The 14109-nt window shown below is 28.1% G+C and overlaps 1 protein-coding gene across 1 annotated transcript in view; it reads right to left on the bottom strand.

Moving 5' to 3' along the window:
- LOC141536184 (TWiK family of potassium channels protein 7) overlaps window positions 1–14109 on the bottom strand; it is a 169687-nt gene that overhangs the window by 82215 nt on the left and 73363 nt on the right. The window contains exon 3 of the mRNA XM_074256519.1: window positions 10625–10692. The gene's annotated coding sequence lies outside the window, so the exon portion shown is untranslated. The remainder of the gene's footprint in view (window positions 1–10624; window positions 10693–14109) is intronic.

Raw genomic sequence — 14109 nt, 5'->3', positions numbered from 1 at the left:
TATAAATCAGGCAGAAAAATTCTTGAAATTTAAAAGTTTCTTCTCTTTAAAATAATTTTTTTGGATCGCAAATATTTCTCTTAAATCAAGTACTTGTTTTTTCAATTTATGATGCACTATTATCGATTCAATAGATTTCAACATATTATTAGGATACATATCGATACTAAAAGCCAGTTCTTATAAAACGCAAATGCTTAGTAATCAATCACAATCCTTAATCTCCTACTTCGCTAATGGAACCTCTAACTCGAAGCTTAGAATAATGAGCTACAAGCTTATAATTTTTAAGATACTAAAATCAGCCGTCACTTGAATATTTGAGTATCTATTAAATAAATTAGTTCAGAAAAAATTTTTAAACAATTATAATCATATTTTTTTTGTGGAATTTTTTTCCTAATTTATTTGTTAAAAATTCTTCTCTTAAACCAAATATTTTTTTTTTTTTTCATTGTATGATTCATTTTTTGTTATTCTCATGCTTTTCAACTTAAATTGTCAGTCTTAACTAACAGAAACTGACAAGTTATCAACAAGATTTCAGTAACTTTAAGTTTTTTTTTTTATAATTCACCCATTATTTCTATTACTCATTCTCATATTTATGGCGCCTGAGCACATTTATATTTACCAGCATATATATTTCTCATAAAAGCCATAATATCGCTTCCGTGAAGGCGAAATTGAAAAATCTCATGGGATATCGCGAGGAGATAGGTGTCAGATTCAATGTATCTTCCACATATCTCACGGGATATTTTTTATGACTGCCAGAGTTTGCAGGCGAGATTGAAAACGGGATTAGACAACTCCGAATGTGCAAGAAAAACAAAAAATAACAAACCCTTTCACATACATTCTCTCAACTTTGATCATATATCTCACGCACAAGGACATAAAAAAATTTATTTAATATTTCTTTAATTAAATTTATTCAAAGTTCATTCTGCGATTGAATTTATCAAACATACTACTGGGTAAAAATCGAAAAAAATTTTTAATGCAGTTTTTTTTTTTAATATTGTAATTTATTTGTTATATCAAACTAAAGAACATGCATATTTTGTGATTTTCACTCCAAAGAGATTAAGAATGTGCAGTACAGTCTTTATCTTCCTACATGGTCTTGAATGATTTTAAAATCATCCACTCCCTAAATCTTTTAGTGTATTTTTATTTGTCCCCTTCCAACATCTCAATATTCTTCTGCTCGAATAGTCGCGATTTTCTCGGACTTGTTTGTTCGTGCCAGCCATTTTGGTAAACCGTAACGATTAGAGTCCACTGTGGCATTCAATTCGTCGAACTCGCTAGAATAATTTTCGAAATTCACTGCCAGATAATTAAGGAAGTTTTGCTAGGACAATTACTGTTCGTCTTAACTAGACTTGACTATACTGTAGTCTACAGATATATCCCACCTCTATCTATATTTATCGGTTAAATTCTTCTTGACAAATATCTCTTACTCAAAGTTCGAAGCTTTCTGTCACGACGTCCTCAATCTAGTAAGATGCAACGGGCTTAGTTGCTTACCAGTCGCTTCCTTGATAGAATAAGACATTGCAGAAAATTCCAACATTGCAAACTTGCTAACCAATAGCTGCTATATACCGAACCCAAAAGGAAAACTGAACATAACCTGTCGTAGAGCTTGCTAACTGTTTCCTTCTTTTTTCTTCTTATTGCCTTCGTCCTTTTTCTTCTGCTTCTTTACGAAGTTTCTTCTTTCATTGAGCGACGGTTTCAAGTATTTCGGAGTTCAATTTTCGTCGTAGATGCATTCACGAAACCAAGTAATGTCAACAGTCTCTTGAAATATTGCATTTTTATGTCCTCGGAAAAAATCTAGGAATGCATATAGGTGAATTTTATTTTACTTTTTCATAAAATCTATTAATTATACAGTAAAAAATTTGCAAGCTAGATGATTCTTAATTGATTTAATCCCTTCAGAGTGAAATTCATTTCAATGAGATTCTCAAAAAAATTTTATTTCTTGTTTTAAGTAAATTGCACGACTTATAAATAATTCTGTACTCTTTGAAGCATTCAATCAAACTCGGTCTCGTTTGATTATAATTTAATCCTGATAAAAAAATTTCAAAAATTCAGCCATTAAGATCTCATATTCTTTAATTCCTCAAAAGAATTCAGTCGTAATTCACCGTGAGACACCGCCGTGTCTCTTAATTCTATTTACGCTTGAATTTACGCACACATGGCTAACGTAGTTGACAAATTACCGTAATTGGCTTTAATTAAGATCAGTATTAGTGTTTGAACAACAGATTGATTAATTAGATTTGATCATCATCATCATTATTATTATTATCGGAGAGCCATGATGCAGCTAAATTTAAATGAATAATTTGTTTGGTTATCTTAATATTTCTGGCTTTCATCCAGTCAACTCATCGATTCGAGTACTTGCTTTCGTAATGTAATAGAAACTGTCCATGTACAATGGTATCGAAGAAGGAAATAACCCATCGAGCTAACGTCACCCGATACGTGCACTAAGGCTTGTTGCTTTGTCGCGACTCATGACTGTCGACTGTCTATCGAATGTACGTGATACAGATGCTAAAATCATTCCCAATAGGACACTTTTTTACCGAATGTAAAATAAAATAGGGACCATTTTATTCCGCTGAACGTGACTTATTTGAGACATTTATAAGTTGTGGATGACGTTGTAAAATAGAGTTTCAGTATTTTTTTTAATGTGTGTATTATTGCCTGAAGAAATTGCTTGCAAGTGGTGATGGTCTTATTTTAGTCAGGTGTGATCTTAAGAACTAGGAATTTTAAGAATTTAACCATTCGTTACTGTCCAGTAGAAAATTTGGTACGTCACGAAGTAGATATTTTGTCCTCTGATTTGAAAAATTTGTTAGAAGAATCCAAAAAAAATTTCTTAAAAATTTGAGCCCTTAATTTTGATATTAGTTATTTTCCATAGCGTAGAAAAATTTTCCATTTAAAATACACGTAAGCGTTGAGGTTTTTTTTAAATATCTATAACTAAGCGACATTTTATGCTATTATAAAGTAAAGTGCGATTTACTCAGGATAAAACGCTCTGCAAAAGTGCTTCTTACAACTTAGCTGTAATCTGCACTTGTTAGATCGTAGGTGTCATTAAACCTGATTTTCATAAAAAATTCTCGTTTTTTTTTTTTTTTGTGTTATTTCATAAATAGTTGAGTTTATTAAAAAAAAAAAAAAACTTTGATAAACAAACTTATAGAAAATTTGATTTCATAAAAAAAAAGAAAAAAAATTTATAGTTTGAAGTTTCTGCAAAAAGTATATTGATATTGACTTTTAATGATTGTAATTTTTTAAGATTTCAAGCTGCAGTTAGCTGATAACTGAATTAATCTAGACTATGATTTATAATTATTCAAAATCGTAAAATTAAAGACAGAGATATTAATAAAGAACAAAAAAAATTAAAAAAATTTAAGTTGCATAAATATGAACATTAAAAAGTCAAATGAAATCTTGGAAGAGAAGTCTCGAGAAGAATTAATTAATGAAATATAAAGAGCACTTTGAGGAAAGAGGAAAGTTGATTCATTCAGGGGTTTATAGAGGTTAATTCTCAAGCGAATTTCAAGGCATTTTACTTGCGTGACTTTTTATTGCAGATTGAGATTAACTGGAAGAATTTTCTTTCATTATGAATTTACGTTTATTTTCGGTATTATTTTTAATTCAGGACATTTTTTTGAGAGAAAGAAGATTTTTGTACCTTTATGCTAGACTGTTATGGGTATAAAAAGGATTACTAAAAAGAAAGATTAAACTACAAAGGTAAAATGCTAATTTTCATCAAGAAAGCGTGTCTATTTTTCTCTGGGACATAAATTATTATAATTTATAAAGTGTTCACAATTTTTACAAGAGTACTTATCGTAGAATGATATGTTAAGAAGTAATAAATTAATTTCTTACAATGATTTATCAATTAAAAATATTTATCATGAATTAAGTAACTTCTCGATATTAAATAAATACTCCAAATGCTAACGAAGCTTTATGAAATTGAAAGAAACATTAAGAATTGTTTTTAACTGTTTAAAATATTAATTATTTTCATTTGATCAAAAAAATTCATATTTTTAAATAAAAGTCTTTTTTAGCTTAATTTAAGAATATATTTTCCTCTAACAGCGATGTTTTTTTTTTTTTTTTAATAATTAAAGTTCTTTGATATTGTTGAATTAAATAAAAAAAAAATAATTTTTTTTTTTTTTTTAAGAGAAGTTAAATATTTTAATTTTAATCCTAAAATTTACCAACGAGCTTCAAGAATCACTTAATTAAAATTCTTCATGATGTTATTACGGACAAAATATTTCAGTATATCACATAAACAAATATTGAGTCAGGTTATTCTGAAGTTATAAATGAAGATGATGATATATACGAGTTGCTTGTGAAATCAGTTTATGTATAATTAAATTTACATACACAAAACCTTAGTAAATCTAGCTAACCCGCATAGTTTTAGTTTGCTCGTGGTAAAGTCTAGTGACCGCAGAATTTGAGAACGACCGGCACGTTGTAGAAAATCCATGTTTATACGCAGAAACGAGCAAGTGAAAATGAGTAAATGCGGGACTGTTAAATTTAGTTCCGAAAAGTTATCCTTTTGTAAACATGCATCCACTTCTACCTTCAATGCTGTGTATGGTAAATTGTATCCGCTATCATCAAATTGACGGGCTTCATTTCATACGATTCATTACCCGCCTCTAAATATCATGCTTCGTGTTTGATAATGATGCTAACACTCTAATGTGATACTAACAACAACTGAATAACATTAACAGCAACCAACAATATTGACCAAAACTTCATTTATGTCATGATAGAACAAAATAAAATAAGTCAAATTTCACGTAAAAAATTTTCATATATCTCCTTATGCATTTAAAAAATTTAGAATGAATTTGGAGGGAATAATCACTCTCATTAACTGAAATAAAATTTTTATTAGCTAAAAAAAATTTAATAGGTCAAATTATTAGCAAAAATTTAATCTCAAGTTTAATTTTGTAAATATTAATTATATTTTTTGAAAAATTTTACTTTTGTAACATTGATTAAAATTTTTATAAAGATTATTTTTATTTAAGTCGAATTATTGAGAGATATTTACTGCAATAAATCCACTGATGTGAATAAAACTTCAAAAAGTTTAACCCCAAGTTTCAATTGTATCACAATTTATGGAATTAATAAATAGAAAAATTCATTTCATAACTTTATTCTCATGATTTATAAAACAAATAAAACTTTTTAATAAAATAGGAACGTAAATATAATCCAGCGACCTTAACAAACTTTCCATTTGTAATTCCAGAGGCTTCAAAAAGTTTATTCATCAATCATTAATAATTCAAAAAAAGAAAAACATTAAGAAAGACTTATCTTACTCTCAGGATATATTTTCTTTACAACGAAAATAAGATTGATAGACTTTTCTTTAAAATAAAACATTATTCAAAAGCTATTTTCATCATGATAACTGACTTAAAAAATGATGATTGTTGTCAAGTACTGTCTAGAGGCGAGTGGAGAAGTGGAAACTGGTTATAAATGGCCGCTTTAATAAAAAATGATCAAATGTCTGACTGAGAAAATTTATATTCACGCATAAATAACTCAAAAGCCTGGATGAAAGTTGGAAGATATTGAAAAGGCCGCCGGCTCAGTTGGGTGGGACTTAATAAGTGTGCTGGTGGTTCATGTTGATATGGTCAAGTATGAAAACAATCGATAAAATGTCTAGACAAACAATATCGTAAATGATCAATTATTTTGATTAAGTTGAATATTTAATCAAATAAAATTAATATTAGATCTGGTTATATATTTCAGACCTTAGGTCAAAATGGCTCGTGCCTGAGAAAATTCGGAATGATGGAACTTTATTTGAAACATCTCATGCTCGATGATAAATTTGATAAATTTTATTTTGTGGAAAAAAAAATTTTTTCTAAATTTATAAAGCTTTGTTAGAATTAAAAATATTTATTTCATATAAAGAAGTAACTTATTTCGTAAAAAATATTTTTAATTAACAAAAAAAATTTTTTATTCCCAAAAAAATCACCGAATGAAATTCTAAAAAATCAAATTATAACTTCCTAATAAATTCTTCTATTAGAATGTCATGCTTGAAATAAGAAATTATCTCTGTCCATAAAATTTGGTAGTATAAATCCTCAATTGGATAACTAAGGACTGAATTAAAAATTTTAAGCGTCAAATTAGATTAAACTTGTGTGTTTTCGTGGCTTTATATATTTGCACAGACCAAAATTTTCAAAGTTAAAAATTCAAGCTTTCAGTCCTATATATTGCTAAGTTTGAAGAAAGCACCAATTTTATACCTAAATATTAAATATCGACTGAAATTTAAACTCGATGAAAAATGTGAGTCTATAAACTGGAGGATCTCTGATGAAATGATCTATAAATATAAGCGTTGTTTTTTCTGAGTCGTTTTTAAAAATACAGCCGGATAGTGATAGTGATACACTAGAAATAATAAAGTGTGTGTATGAGTTTGAACGGACATAAAAATATCTGGTGAAGGATGTCTGCTATTTATTCTCATCACGTCGTCGACGCGAAAAATAAAACTAACGTCTCTGCGTAATCCGTCGCTATCTGTGTGCATTGCACCGGATACCGAAAGAGGATAGCATTATCGCAGATGATAAAGACAGATAGATAGATAGATATAGTAGAGAGTACAGAGAGAAGGCGAGCTGAAGTAAAGAGAATGAGAAAAAGTTAAAAAACTGATAAAGCTACGGACGGAGACAGAAAGATAAGTGAGAAAGGGATACTTTGGTCTCTTCTGTACTGAGTGCAACTATCGATTTTATTTAGCTCGTCTCGTGTGTCGCGTGCGCGAGAGCTTTAGAGTTTTCGAGACGTGACATCCTTGATACGTTTCTGGCCATAATTCCTACCATGCTTTACTCTACTTCACTCTGCTATCAGTATCACTATCACTATAACTATAACTCTATTATATTATTCTACAGTGGTATAGTGAGTGCAATTTTTAAACTAGTAGTCACTGGTAGTGATAGTCAGACATGTCTTTCTTCTTCTTCGTCTTCTTCTTATTCGTACCCTCTTATTGTGCAGTCGTTGAATTTCTCTAGATATAATTAGAGGATTCAATTTCTCTCAAGACATTCGACGATTTCTTGAAACTTGAGAGATTTTTATAGTTCTTTTCTTGCATGCACACTGACAGAATAATTTATTAAATTTCAACAATTTAATTTATTTTTTTAGAAAAAGTTTAGTAGCTTTTACTTTTAAAAATTGAATAAATATTTTTTCAGAAGATACTGAGAAATATTTATAAAATTTCAAATAAGATTTTAAGGAATAACTGTGTCATATTATCAATTAATTTTTTTTTTTTTTTTCAATTCAAAAATCATTTTTTTTTTTTTTTAAATACATCGATGTAATTTATTAATTTTCCGATAAAATAAGTTCTCACTCCAAAAAGTTTTCATCTTTATCTTTTAATTGAAAAAAATGTCGATTGAATTTTTTAAAAAAAAAAGTTTAAGACCTTAAGTATGATACAATATCGGAAAATCCACCAGCAACGGTCAGCATTGGAGAAAATTTATATCTATCATAAAATTCTTTGGTATACTTATCACGTCTCAAGAAATTCCAGGTAATTGCTTGATAGAGTGCAGGGATGATAAATAAAAAAATAAAATATAGTACTGATTGGTCAATAAGAATAAGTCACACGGCTGAATGTAATACCGGTGAATCATTTTCGAATTATCGGGAAATAACTCGCGAAAAAGTCGTCTTGGGACGACGGAAAATTCCAATCAGTTGATAGCTGATAAACCCGTTAAATCTTTTAGGGATTAATCAAAGAGGAAAAAAAAATGAAATCTCATAAAGTTTAGGGCTAATTTTCATTTTCATTTAAATTTCTTATTGAATGCTCATAATTTTTTTTTTAATTCAGAAAAAATAAAGCTTTGAACTAAAATCATGAAAGTGTTCCAGAAGAATGATTTTTTTATTAAAAGTCTCTTATGTAAAATTAAAGAATAAATATGAAGTATTTATTATTAGATATTTGAAAAATATTTTGCAATAAAAAAAAAGTATTTACAATTATGCTCTTGCATTTCACATGTATCTTGTAATTAATTTTTTTTTCTGTACGTCAACTTTCGGCAACAAAAATAAAAAGTTTATCAATATTTCTCTTAATTCGAGTTAATTTTTTTTTCAGTGTAAAAAAATTTTTAGCTGATTTGTGGAAAAGATTTTTGAAATATAATGAACTAACATATTTTTCGAGGAGGCTCGGAAAATAAAAAAAAAAAGTTAAAACCTTAAAGATCACGTAACAGGAAACACCAAAAATGACGGAACAGGAACGGTGGATCCGATTAATTCACTAACCTTCAGGGCAATAATCGAGCTTTGACGGTGGTTATGTTATCACAGTATTTCTTCCGGCAACCTCAAATATCCTACTTGACTCCTCTAGTATTTTCGAGAAACCAAAATCGTTGAAACACGAACAACACACGGTAGACCAATATTTCGAGTTGACTTTCCGCGAATCGACTGGTTAGAATTTCGTTTGCAATATCTGTAGTGGGTTCATAACCTTCGTATACAGATATAGACAGATATAGATAAAAATAATAAAAAAATAGGTGGATGTGCACTTACGGTAGCACATGTAAGAATTTACTTATATTGATTTTGATTATTTTTGTTAACTCGAATACTGTAGAGAATTATATTTTTATTTTTCAATTTTTTACCTCTATGAAAATTGCAATTTAGTAAATGGAAAAAAATTTTGTTTTTTGTTCATTAATTTTTCTGTCTATAAACATTCGTTGCTTTCATGTCCAAAACCAATTATAAAATAAATATATCTAACTTTAATTACTCAATCATGGAAATAACTTTTAAAGCGACTTCATATTCATAGGAACGAAATGAAAATCCATTTTGACGAAATTCCAATAATTTGAAATCCACGATATCCATCAAAATTTTATCATTATTGTAAATTATAAATAGATTAACGGCTTCAAGGGATTTAAAACAGAGAAAAATAATAATGAGCAATTTTGTACAATAATCGACTTTTACTTTAATTTGTTGATTACACTATTTAAAAAAAAAAAAAAAAAAAAAAAAAAAAACATTATTGCAATTTTTTTAAAATATTAAAATTTATTCTTTATATTGAATTTCTGTTTTAGTAAAATGTTACTTCTCAAATTTTTTACAATGTAATTCAACAATTTGCTAAATCATAAAATTTTTTTAAAAGCAAAAACCTAAAGTTAATTTAAAATTGATAGTATGAATTTACTGCATGTAATTTAAATAATAATTCGTTTTGTACATGAACGAAAACTGATAACATCAAAATTGACAAAATAAAAATTTAATTTAATTTTTTTGTTGCATCAACATAAAAATATATCGACAGACAAATATATGCTTGGAGTTTATATGAACATGTTTTATCACATAACGTGATTTCTCGATTACACTGTATGAGAGGGTGAGAACAAACGTAATTTTTTTATATGGCATAGAAAAAAAAGTCTACATTTCGGGCCGGGAACAAATCCAGTTTCAGTGCGAGAGCATTTAAATTAATAACAAAAATAAAATTCTTAACATTCAATTGATTTTGTTCCAGCGAAAACACAAAACAATTTTTTTTTTTCCGTCGCTTCATGATAACATTGATGCACACGATGACGTAAAATGAATGCAGTTTTTTAGCGACACAATGGAGCACAAAAAAAAGATGGAAAAAATGGACTGCGATTAAACGCAGATTTGAATTGTACGTATGAAATAAAAGTTTTGTCAAACGATGCGGAAATTTTTGGTTTTAGACTCCATTATTTTATACGATGTCTGTTTTAATTTTTCGTTTTGCTATTTTGCTCTAATACTCCGGAGTGGTCTTTTTAACGATCAATTTTTTCATATTGGTGATCAATCGAACGTGAGATATGATAAATTAAAAAATTAAAAGGGTTAACTTAATAAAATTGATGAATTATAAATACAAGTGTGTAAATATGTGATGCAATTCATACTTTACTGTATTTACTCAAGTTTTTCGGTGTTTTAATTTTTAGTTGAGAAATTTTTTTTTCTTCTAATTTTTGTAGTAAATCATAGTTTGTTCCGTAAATGAGGAGGATAAATTATATAACAAACTTTATTTGTGTAATGTAAATTCATTCGGAATAACTTGAATCCGTGAAAACGCAGGGTAATTAGAATCACTCAAGCGATGAATAATAATTCGCTTTGCAATATAGCAACCCGTTGGGTGAAATTAAAACTCCATCAGTTATATAAACCTAGGTTAATCGCATTATTGTCATGAGAATTATGGTCCACTGAAAGTAACATTTTAAATGAATTATCACTACCTTCTCTTGAAATATTTTCTACTACCAAAAAAAATAATAATAATAATAATAATGAAAATTCTAAGATTTCACCTGTCGATAATTCTCTAACTTTACATGCATTGGATACTTACTCGGATCAGCCGTAACTTTTAATATCCAGTGTCAAAAATTGTTAACGAGTTAAAGTATTCAATTTCATCTGAAACATTAATATAAAAATAATAAATAAATAATTGTTGGATAAAACCATTGAAGTTAGTATAGCTAATAATTATAATGTCGAGAATATAAGGATTGAGTAAGTTTAGCACTGTGCTTTATAACTGAAATCTTTAAAGTGAAAATTATGGTAAAACTACATTTTTAATCTTATACTCCTGTTTTGATTGGTTCTTAGTTAACTTGAAATAGAAACGGGCTTAGAAAAGTAGCGGTGAAAATGTAATTAACAATTGTTATGTAAATAATATTTCTCAAGAAGTACTAAAGAAAATATCGTTGATTTTTCATCGAAGTTTGTATTTGAAGTTTTCATAATAAATAATAATTTATAATTAAGATGATTTTTTAATGAAGAAAAAAAAAAAAAAAAAACCGTCAATTTTTTTCCACAAATCCACAACATGAAAAGTTGAATAAATTGAAATAAGGATTTTGTTGAGAGTTGACTCAGCTATCTGCTGGACTACAGCCATCGTGGATAATTATTTTCAACATTTTTAACCCAGCATCTGAAAAGTTTGCGGACCATGCATGAGGTTCACAATGTAACATACTTGACTAGTATGCAGAAGAGACAGTAGTTCAGTAATATGCCATCCCTTCTCATCACTTCGCTCTTACATTTCCCTGCTGTATGAACAATTGTGTAACTACAGTATACCTCTATCTATGCATGCTTGTGCGTATGGGTATGCATATTATATGTATAAAAGAGAATAAAAAAAAATTTTTTAGAGCAGACTAGTCGGTGCAGCCCCTAGAGCCCTAGACGATACAAAATGTCAGCATTTACATATACGACGTAACTCATTCTATTAAATGTATACACATTCAACTTTCTACTAGAATTTCTGTAACCACAAAATTTACTCGGAAAATTATCCTCCGTAGTATAATAAAAGTTTGCAAAATCCTAACATACACTTCAACTGATTTTCGTGTTTTTTCAGGAACAAAATTTTTTTTAATCGAAATTTTGAATTTCTTTTTCCGATTAAATTTTTATTAATGAATTTTTGTCAATTTTAAATGAAAAATAATTATCAAGAAAAACTAAAAAATTTAATATGCGTGAATCTTACAAAAAAATCCTATAAAAAAAATTTTTTTTCGGAAGAGTAGTAATTTTTTTTACTATTATTTTTTTTCAATTAATTTTAGTATTATTAAAAAATAATCATACTCTTAGAAAGGGTAGATCAAAAAGTAAAAACCTTATAAGAACCGAAAGTAGAGTAGTATTTATTCGGAATCAATTAGAGGAAAATCTTGATCACAAACAGACTGTAAACTCATTTTGGGCAAAGTGAGTTTGTCCTCGTCGAGATTAACCTTTTCTTCTGTGCTGGCCTTAGGTTAGAGCTTTTGAAAGTGATATCAACCCCAATGGATGAATAATAGGACGGACATATTCTTGAGAAGTTCTTTCAAGTCTCTATAGAAACTTTTTTTTTCTCGAGGGTCTGTGTCAAGATTGTTTTTTAAGAACAATATATGACAAAAGCATTGACTTGAGTGTTTATCGAACTTCTCTCGATTGCTCGTGTTTCTGAATTACACCACAAACTTTTACTCTATTCTTTTATTTTCTTCTTACGATAACAATAACGATAATAATAATAATAATAATAATTTTAATTTATCGAAGAAATTGATTACCTGAACTTTAAAACTCAATCATAATTTATCTCGACATCCTTTGTAACTTTTTCGGTGATAAAAAAGTTCGATACTGTTGAAAAATGAATCCTCTAATAAGATTGTAAATAAGTAAGCTTCAGCGATTTCACTAAACTACATTTCTTATCTCTCATCTCCTTTCCCTTTTCACTGGCTTTGGTTTTACAAAAAAAACTTGTCATCGTTTTAAATTAATTTTCTCTGACATTCAAACAGGAAGCTTTTATGTTATTAAGACTGATAACATTCGAGCTAGATAAAAAATTTATAAATTATTGATGAACATTTTTTTGTTATAAAGACGCAACTATCTGTCAAGAAATCGATGAAAAATTTTAGAAAATTGAATAAAAAGACATTTTGTAGTTTTTAGAAATTTTTGAAAAAAAAATTTATTTGACAATAATTTGTTGAATTATTAAAAGAATAATTTCTTGTTATTTAAAAAATAATTTATTTTATTAATAAAATTCTGAAATCATTAAATGTCTGCTGATTTTAGTATCATAAAAATTTTGAGCTTGTGGTTTATTATTTTAAGCTTCGAATTAGAGGTTTCATTAGCGAGATATTTATATATATATATATATATATATATATATATATATATATATATATATATATATATATATATATATATATATATATATATATATATATATATATATATATATCTTAATAATATGTTAAAATCTGTCGAATCGATGATAGTATCATACATTGCAAAAAAAAATACTTGATTCCACCATAGAACTGGCTGTCTTGGCTCAAGAATTTCTTGTCTTGAAAGACATTTTCTGAGATGAAAAAATTCTACATTCTCGATCAAGAGTATATTGTTTACGTTGCATATAATCAAATTCTTCATGGCAATACAAAATTCTCTAGAACTAACAATAATTTTGATTTTCTGTGAGAATTCAATATTTTTGGTTCTTTATTAAAAACACCAAAAAAAGCATAGAAAAAAAATATTTTACTTCATTAAACCCATTTTTAAATATTTTTGAAGCTTATTTTAATTAAAATGTGAAATTTTACTTGATTCCAAAATTTTTGCTTGATTTTAAATATCAAACCCTTTAAAATTATTTTTTTGATTAAAGATTTGTATACTCAAATCGAGTTAATTTTTTTTATCAGTGCAGAAATTGGAGGGTTGTTTAAAAAATAGTAAACTATTTCGGTGAATTGGTAAAATTCTTGAAATGGAAACTTAATTATAAGCTTTTTAAATTAATTCGAATAAAAAATCCCGAAGCATGAGTGAAATTTTCAAAATAACATTTTTCTTGAATCAAACAAATTTTCTCCAGTGTTTGATCATAATCAAGAAAGTCCAGCAAAGCAAGACTATGGTAATAATAGTTCTCTCTGATGTCGATGGCCTGAAAGGGATATAGATCAGGAGATGTTCTAAAAATGTGTACGGAAATGGTAATGGCGTGGTTTACGCGTGTATATCACATCATGAAGCCCATCAATAGGTGTACCGCCATTGAGTGATAGTTGAAGGGTATCCCAAGCAAACGCGATGGTATAAAGGATGGAATGCCACATGAGCCCTCACAACAGTCGTAATGGCTTAGAATTCGAGTATTGGAGTATTGGAGCTGTAAATAGTGATAGCGATAGTAGTAGTGGTAGTATTATAGAGAGGAGTCCTACGGTAACGCCTCGCTGGCTGATGACTTTGGTTCGATACCTATAGTGG

Source organism: Cotesia typhae, unplaced genomic scaffold, assembly GCF_013202065.1.
Source record: "Cotesia typhae breed Kobodo isofemale line unplaced genomic scaffold, CoteBio_Ctyphae scaffold_152, whole genome shotgun sequence".
Taxonomy (NCBI): Eukaryota; Metazoa; Arthropoda; class Insecta; order Hymenoptera; family Braconidae; genus Cotesia; species Cotesia typhae.
Note: the sequence above shows the minus strand (reverse complement) of the source record. Positions and strands in the feature narration are given on the sequence as shown.